Here is a 9432-nt window from a genome sequence, read left to right as displayed (position 1 = left end):
GTTATCTAATGCAAAAAATTGAGTATCTGTAAGCGACGGCAAACAACATTACCTTGGTTCTGTCCTGCTACGTGGCATTTGCCTGTATTTAAGTGTCGGTGCAAGAAAGTTGGGACACCCTGTATATACTGGGTGTTCAAAATTATAGGTTTTACGAAAATTTTAAAAATCGCTTGTGGCAGGTAGCATAGTTCTTATCACTTAGCTTGGTTATTCGAAGAAACGGACATTAGTAACACAAGAAATTGAAACTAATATTCTAATAATTAACAAAAAAATTACTAATGAATTTCTTAGTTAATTATTTTACGACACATATTGCAATATATGAATTGTAGCCGGTGAGTTTGCAAGACGCATCCGCCTAAAATGAATTTCCAGTATAACACCAGTTTCGAGATATTATTGCCCAAAGTGTGGGACCAAATACATGGGCGTTTTAGTTACTTTAGTTAGTTACGTTTTAGTTATGTATAAAACAGCATTTTGGTAACAAAGTAAGTGTAACAACAGTGCATTTTACGGCGAGTTTGATGGCGCATATCTCCAAATAGGTGTCATTCTGGAAATTCATTCCAAGTGGATACGCCTGAAAAGATCACCGGCTCAATTTCGTAAATCGCAATATGTGTCGTAAAGTAATAAAATAAGAAGTTAATTAGTTATTTCTTCTTAATTCGTTGAATGTGTGTTTCGATTGCTCGTGCTACTAATGTCCGCCTCATCGATTAACCCAGCTCAATAATAAGAATTATGCTACCTGCCACAGGCGATTTCTAAACTTCCGTAAGACTTAACAATGACCACCCTGTATATATATATATATATATATATATATATATATATATATATATATATATATAGACACAAACGTCCCAACAAGCAGTGACCAATGACCGATGATTGGGCACCTCCTGGATTCCCATAGGCTTCTATTGTAAGTGGCCAGTGCCCTGTCTGTGTCAAACACGGCATTGCCTCCATGTTAAATATGGGCAAGATGGTGGGAAAAGTAGTATGTAAGCATAATAAATAAATATGTTTTTTAAAGAGTGCGTTTTGTTTCGTTGTTAGCCCTTAGCGCACAATAAAATGACACAAGTTTGGGTGATCTCTGCGACGTGGTGTCCATATTTTACATGAAAGCCTAGGTCTTTTCTGTAACACGTAGAGACGGGGTGCTCGCCAGTGTGCTGGGAAACTGCTTGGCCACCACGCACAATCTACGCTGTTATAATTTGCCGGTGGCAAATCATAGCGCAGTTCAGCACAGGTACAAATTATTATTCAGTGGGACGGCATGCTGTCTACCGTTTGTGATGATGTCAAACTAACAAGCACGAACAGCGACAGTTGTGTGCGTTGCTGGTCCGTAGTTCATTTCGCGCCGGTTGCTTCACGTATTAAAATAAATATTTCTTTTTAATACAAACGATGAAAACTGTGCGCGCACATAGGGCGCGACATTTGCGACGTTTGAATTTTGCACTATTTCCCGCGCGCTCCGTACGTGACCGGCCGGCGCACTGCGTTACCGCGATAAAGAAAATAGTTCCTCAAGGAAGCTAAGCAGAAAATTTTCACACTCTTGCAAACCACAGAAATTGTTAAGAAATACCATTATATTACAACATTTGTTCATAAATATGACAATTCACATCTATGAAAGCGTGGATTTGTATGCGCGTTTTTGTGTGAATGCGCGCTTGCGCTGTTGACTCTAGTCTCTTTGGCGGATTCCGGAACTTTGTGCGTGCGGCGTATGTGTGCGGGTTGCGTGATGAGTTTGCTGTGTTTTCTGTGCCCTTTGCCTCGCTGTGACATCTTTGGTATATTACAACTTATTGCTCGGTCTTTATGGGCTACACGGTGCCTCGAAGATCACCATGATCGCCTCCGACTCAGCCACATCGAAGGTGAGTGAGTGTTTCGAATTCCACTTGCTCGTTCATTGCGACGCTATCAGAAAAAGTGCGTACAGAGCCCGTGCGTGTCTTCCACGCGCCTCTGTGCTCGTTTTCATTACTAGTACTATCCTTCCGTTGCGAGAATTGGTTGTGCAGCACTAGATTTGTGATCTTGAGCATGGAGTTTTGTCCTGATTTAACTTCACAGCGCGCTTGCGGCAACGTAAAGCAGCTATGTGGAGCCAGCTAAAACAGGGCATGTTGTGTCACGGTCGGGCTCGACTGGCTCGACTGGCGCGCGCGCTCGCTTCTTGCGAACGCGCGCGCCAGTCGAGCCCGGCCGTGGTTGTGCGCGCCACGATTTTTGGTACGGTGTTCCAGCACCGATTGAAATTAGCCTTATTAATGAGCGCTCGTGCTGTGCCGTTTTGGTGGGCAGCTATGTGGAGCCAGCTAAAACAGGGCATGTTGTGCGCGCCACGATGTTTGCTACGGTGTTCCAGCACCGATTGAAATTAGCCTTATTAATGAGCGCTCGTGCTTTGCCGTTTTCCTGGAAACAATGCGACGTGAAATAATCCGAACTGTACTGTAATCAAGTATATTTCGTTCGCGCAACGCCGTCCATTGACGTGCATATACTACATGGCGTGTCGGGATCGGCGAAAATATGCGCGGGGCGTTTTGCCGTTCTAATGTATTCTGCTGCGCTGTTCGCTTGAGGATCGAGTGCCCAGAGTGCTGACACGCCGTGCGGTAGACACGCGCTGTGGCGCGATAATAATAAAGAATTGCAATGGCGTACATGTGATTCTATGTGATAGGTGAGCTAAAAAAGGGCTGATGCCAGTGAATGCTGTGAAATCATCAGGTTATGTGTGGTTTGTTTTCCACCGGTACGCGCGCGGTGAACTTTTTTTTTAACCATTATCTCCCTTCGACGCCATCGAGTACTTCGCGCTAACGCCTTCGCGTAGGCGCTCTATATTCACGGAAAAGGCAGATTCTGTGGGATGCTATGTTCTGCTTTAGTGGGATGAAACATTCAAAATAATGTCATCGTGTGAAGTTTCAGCCTTTGGCCCTTCAGTAACTGATTGATATAACTAAGTTCGAAAATCAGTAAAGGAACGAGATGCTTGGGCATATTTGCTGTGTCGTCCCACTGTGCTCCCAGTGGCATGTAAGCGTTATCGACAAATGTCAAAAATTAGCAAGGCTTTTTATGAGATAGAAGCAGACAGCTATGTCAATAAGTTATTTTTGCTTTGAATTCACACACTAAAGAGGAGAGAGAGTTAAAGGGGAGCGTATCCTTGTGATCTAAATGACGCTTTGCCATAAGCTTGGAACAATGGTTTGTTGGTGGAGCAGTTCTGTGGAATACTTAGAGAGTAAGCAAACTGCAGTAGCAGCAGTTAGACGGGGAGTAAAAAATGCAACACTGGTTTTATATGAACGAGCTACCTTTAAGATGTGGCCGCAACAGTTCATGCAGTAGATGAGAAAAAATAATTTTAAAATTTAGGAGAGAAATTAAAAATAAATTATTTGCCCACCTCACACTGCCAGTGGCAAGAGCAGCCATGCTTTATTGTTTTCAATCAGTCATTTATATCCATCCATTTGTGCCGGCCTAATCGTCCATGTAGATGTTTTGATTGTTGCTTTTGAGTTATCGTGGCGTCACATTTTAATACTGACATCTGTTTTCAGAATCAAAATGAGCCTGGAGACGCCACAGGCGGAATGCGAGAGGTGAATTCTTTGGCCATTCATCGTCTAGCGTCACGTCATTTGGGAGTCAATTCATTTATTTGATGAGGTGGATGAGGCACACCCTGTCTTTGTGTCTTATGTACACATTCAGCTGAGTAGGTCTGGGACACAGCAAGCGAATCTGATGTGTAGTGGTAATATCGCATTAACGTCGACAGTTATCTTCCTGTTTGAGCTGCTTGCTACTGCTGCTTGCCAACACAAGCAGCAGTTGCCCACGATGGCGTGAAAGAGGTTCATTGAAGAATGGCACATACTCTGAGTAACATACCCAGAGATCCAAGCAGGTCCATCAGATGGTTATTAACCCACTTCCCGTCTACATAGCAGCCCTACCCATTAGGCCATTGACCACCAAGTGACACAAATTGGCTGGAAAATAGTTAGACAGACACCCGAAAGTATGTGAAGTATCCTAAAAATGCTACTTGCATTAAAGTTTTCAATGCTTTGGTTTACTTACTATTTTATTTTGTACTGGGTGAATCCTTGTTTTTCTGAAGCACATGGCATCCCAACAGTATAACAAGCTATGACATTAGTTTTAGTTGTTTTTATTAGTGACATTAGTTGACATTTTAGGTCTGGAGCAGGCAGTATTTCTGTGATTTATTCGGAGTATGGCTGTTGTGTAAATGTGCTTAAAATCCTTAAACTACCTCACTAATATTATTTACCTAAACGTGCCGTTTCACATAGGTTGGAGAGGTGCTCATTCAGATGATCCTGGCACAGCTTGCCATGGTGGACCAGGCAAGTTTGCAAGGGCCTTGATTCACCATGTGTTCACTGAGGAGAACCTCATGGGCCACTTATTTCTCGGAAACACCACCACCAATAGGCAAAAAGAGGCTCTTGGCCTTATCAGGGTCAACGCTGTTATAGGCAAGTACCGTACATCCTTTTACCCATTGCATTTTTGCCTTCACATTTTGTACTTGGAATTACCAGCTTGCTATTAGCACAACAAATGACTTTCAAGTAGCCTGTGTCTGCAACTACGTGCTACAATAGCCTACTATTTGGAATGAATGTTCATTTGATCTCAAGTCTCTAACGCCTCCATACTAAAGTGCTAAATTTTAAAAGCAGCCTTCACTGCCAGAAGTGATTGGTGGCTCCAACTGACAAAGTTAGGTGTATTTGCGCATTAGTTGCACTACTTGACTGTCATTGCAATGAACAGTTGCAATGAAGCAACTACCAATCTGTTGCTATAGCGGGTGTGCTTAAGTAGCCTGAAAGTGTTGTTATAGGAATTGTGGAGAAGCTATGCTCAAGTGCAGTTACTGCTCAACTCGAGGGACAGCACTTCCACCAAATTTCAGCAATCAAAATGGCCCTCCAGATTCTGTAATGCAAAACATAGTGGTTTCACCTATTTCAACAGACCACATTGAATTAAAGTTGCTCCTGTCTTGAAGGAGGTCCATGTGGTGGCAGACAGTAGCCTTTAAGCAGAATGAGCTTAAGTTACGGGGCATAATTGTTTGGTTGTTTCGATGAAAGCAACAATAGGAACAGTGGCCAAATTCGTTGTCAACATTGCTATGTTTAGCAATGTCCATTCATTCTAGGCACTCAACCAATTAAGATCCAATTTATCACATTGTATTCTAGGATGTGGAAAAAACAAAGGTATTTATTTGACTTTTCCTCACGTTCCCATAAAATGATCAGTACTCATAGGCCCTTGGCAGCTACTGTATAAAGCTTATTACAGAACATGAGGCATGTCCACAGCTCCCACTCTGAAATTGTTGGAAATGTCTCCTGCTTTCTTAATTCAAGGACGCACTTGCCTGTTTTCAGCGTTATTATAAACCAGTGCTCAAGTACTATGGGTTTAGATTTATCAAAGATTGAATGAGCTTTGTAGGTGTTCATGTTTAACCCTTTGAGGATCACATATTTTCTGGCAAACGTCCCCCAATTTAAGTGTTATATTTTTATTCTGGATCGTTCTTCAGGGTGACCTTTCGAGAAAAAAAATGGGTAAATAATTTTTTAGGTCACAAAGTGACAAAGATTTCTTAGTGTCCGCTGTTTTACACCATGTTTATTGTAGCATGCAGGGCAAACTAGCATAATCACATTTTTTAAATGTAATGACACTCACAAAACATTAAACTAGTTGAATACTCCCAAACTACTGCAGTGATGGACACCATAGAATAAAGAGAAAGATCAGTTTTGGAAGAAGCCAAGGGGCAACAGCACAATCAGGATTTTTGTAGAAGTCGCAGAAGGTTACAGAATCTGTAATTTGATGCTTGGGGACACTTCATTCTTAAAAGGTATGCTTATTTATATGTTCTTTCGCCGCCTCATATTTATGGTCGTGACCACACGATTTGTTTCCACCACTCTACATGCATGGCAGTGACCCTCAAAGGATTAGCAGAGACAGTCCACTTGCATATTTTTCTTGTAAGACTGAGCATTTCTTCGTATTTCTTCTTCACATTTATTTGTGTTAGTGTAACCAGGTCGGCGTGCAACTGCAGTAAATCCTCGTTATAAGCAGTATTTTGTTTTCAGCAGAGAGGCATAAGAATGGTCATCACAATGCGAGAAGTGCACTCCAGTAGCATATGAGCTTGTAAAACAAATTCAGATATACCACACTCAATTCTGGCCGCATAACCGTATTTGGAGCAACTCCTGCAAGGAAAAGTGCAATAAAGTGCTGCACATTTTGATTATGATTGTTGAGAGAACTAATTTTAGTTGCCAGTAGTCTACCTTTAAGTTTTTTCACCAACTGTATGAAGTCTTTTTTTCACCATTTTGTTCCTAAGCAAGCAACGTTCACATTTTAACACCAAGGATATTCATGAAGTTATTCTGCCACAGTGGGCTTTTCCTGTTTGCCTTCTGCATATTGTACTAAGTGGAGTCCTCCGGTGCCACTCCACTTTGAAAGCTGGTCATTCTCTAGAATTGAACTCGTGAAAACTTGGAATAAACAAAACAAATGAAACAGTTTCATTATAACAGGGCGTACTGTATATCGCACTTTTGCATGTGGAACATTGATCTTTAACGTCATGCTGTTTTTCCTTTTGTTACAGGCTTTACCTGTCACAAGTTTCCTGGGACAAACATGACCTACATTAAGAACACTCTGGCCTCACTTCTCGCAAGGGACCTGAAGTGTCCAGAAGAGCTCAAGTCTGTGGACAGTTCAAGCGTTGTGCACTTGCAGCCCTGAACATTTTTTTTATTATTATGATGTTTCTAGTCACCTGAAAAGCCCAGGTTGGATGGTTCAGACACAAGTACTGTGTTGTGATTAATAATTAATTGCACAAGTGTTGCGCTTTGTATTTTAGTACATTTTTACGTAAATCTTTAATATATTTCTACAAAAGCTAGTGTTTCTTGACTATTTTATTTCATAGGTATCTCAGGTCATTTCATGCCAAGACTGTTCCATGACGGCACACCATTTCAAGTTTGTTTGATAAAGTAAAAGTAGGCCCAGTGAGAAATTTTACAGAAAATTAGGTTTCATACGTACACCAGAAAGTGGAATCTGTGCTATTGTCAGAGTGGTTCTGTTTAAGGAAAACTACGTATTAACATATGTTTGTAGTAATGGTTTATTTTGCTATTTCAAAACAGTAAGAATTAAGTGTTAAAGTTTGCTTAAATTCAGAGTGCAACAACAGTTCTCGGGCAAGGCAGCGATGTGCTTTCTTTCATGTATGCATGAAATCTGATTTCTTGTAAATTCTTTCATTCTAACTTGTTTTGCGGCACTCAAAATTAAACAAAATTTCCTCATGCCAGTTTCATTTAAGGCTTCCAGCAGGTGACTAATGGCCACTGTGTATCAGATAAAAATCTTAAGTAGTCAAAGTGAATAAATCGCTTGGTATGTAATGACCTGCCCAGGAACCTAGTCATGGCAGAAAACGCAACTGGATCCTGCAACAAGCAATGTAGCACAATAAACTGCTGCCATGGCGCAAGTTATTGTAATTACCATGTCGTTTCAGAGGTAGATAACGTTTAGTAAAATGGGCACACCATTTAACCAACAAATAAGAGTCAGTGGGCTCATGCAGATTTTGCCATAATTATTAAGTTACTGGCTACCAAATGGAGAAATTAAGTACATTTTAAATGGTATTTACTGTAATGCTTGTATAATATTTATTTTCTATTTATTTCAATTTTGAGAAATGTTTTACTTTAGGGCCACGCAAACTTTACATCTCTCAGTATTCAATTTCGTTATTGTATCAAGCTGCTGGCAGTTTGTAGATTGCGTTAGGAATTTTTTATCTCAAGGCACACATGGCTGTACAGTTAACAAATGTTTGGCTTCAATAAACAATTCATCTAGAAAAAAATGATTTTTGTCCACATCAATGTTGAGCTGTTGATTTTGTGGAGTATTGATTTTGTGTGTTAAGCCAATTCAAAAACTGGCTTAATAGTTCTGCTAGCAGCTCTATAATATGTTTTATAACAGGCTATATCTAAAAGTGGTTTTGATCCCTAGGTGACCCAGGTCTTCAATACAGAAGTGCCTGAATTTAAGTTTGCCCCTGTCCTCTAGTATGCAAGGACCACATCAATATGGATGGCATCAGTGGTAATGCCATGAGACTCAACGTAGCTCAGCGGTATTTAAAGAAAAGTCTAGTGCAGTTTTCAACACTATTCACCAAACAGAATATTTCAATGGGCTCTCAAGTGATTTCAATAGTGACGTTCAACACTGCTCCAATAATATTTAAATGGTGTTGCATTATTGACTAACATTGCACGTTGGGCTTGTTGGTATAATATAATGGAGGCAAAAGGCGTAGTGCATCAGAAACAGGACACAAGAGGAAGAACACAGACAACACACATGTTTGGTGCTTAACGTGTGTGTTGTCTGTGTTCTTCCTCTTGTGTCCTGTTTCTGATGTGTAGCAACTTTTGTCTCCATCAAGCAATATTGACGTTTTACACTCATCCAATAATACTTCAATGGTGTTTCAGTATTGATGTTTAACAATGCTTCAATAATATCTCAATGGGGTTTCAATATTGATATTCAATACTGCTCCAATAATATTTCAATGGGGTTCCAATATTGACATTCAACACAGTTCCAACATTATGTCAATAAGGTTTCAATATTGGCATTCAACATATTTCAACAATGTCTCAACAGTTTTCAATATTGACATTCAACATATCTTCAACAGTTCTTCAATGGGCTTTCAATATTGAAATTCAACATGGTTTCAACAATCCATCAATGACTTCTCAAATTGAAACGACCCAATGATGTTTCAACAAAATGTCGCGGGCCAATTTTCAACACCTGTCAACAATTTCCTCAATAATGTTTCAACAATGCCTCAATGTGCTTTCAATGCTATTTGTTGACGTTGACCAATGACTTTTCAACAACTTTTCAACAATTTTTTGTAAGGGTTAGAAGCACAACTTCGCGGTTATCTTAGGTTTATTGCCCCAACAGTGTCGGTTGGTGGACCAACCTTTTTTTTTTCAAAGCAGGCATATATATTATTACAGTAAATGTAGCCGCATTAGTAGAAGAGGAGGAGTGTTAGCGGAGAAGACGAAGAAGAGAACTTTTCTTGCTGGTCGGAGGCTCGCCCTGAGGCCTGTTCAATAAACACCGTTTGTCGCGCGTCGTAACAGTTTTTGGTGGAAGGTGCTGGGTACTTCAAGTAACGACGGACCCGGAGCCATTTATTCTTCGCCGGAGTCGTCG

General features: G+C 40.6%; 1 long non-coding RNA gene across 1 annotated transcript; it reads left to right on the top strand.

The window, feature by feature from the left end:
• Window positions 1-1372: 1372 nt before the first annotated feature.
• LOC125942561 (uncharacterized) lies at window positions 1373-8039 on the top strand. The gene is made up of 3 exons (XR_007465214.1): window positions 1373-1916; window positions 4386-4580; window positions 6778-8039. It is a non-coding gene; the product is annotated as an uncharacterized LOC125942561 (long non-coding RNA).
• Window positions 8040-9432: the final 1393 nt, after the last annotated feature.

Source organism: Dermacentor silvarum, chromosome 1, assembly GCF_013339745.2.
Source record: "Dermacentor silvarum isolate Dsil-2018 chromosome 1, BIME_Dsil_1.4, whole genome shotgun sequence".
Classification (NCBI taxonomy): domain Eukaryota; kingdom Metazoa; phylum Arthropoda; class Arachnida; order Ixodida; family Ixodidae; genus Dermacentor; species Dermacentor silvarum.
This window is presented reverse-complemented; position numbering and strand designations above follow the sequence as displayed.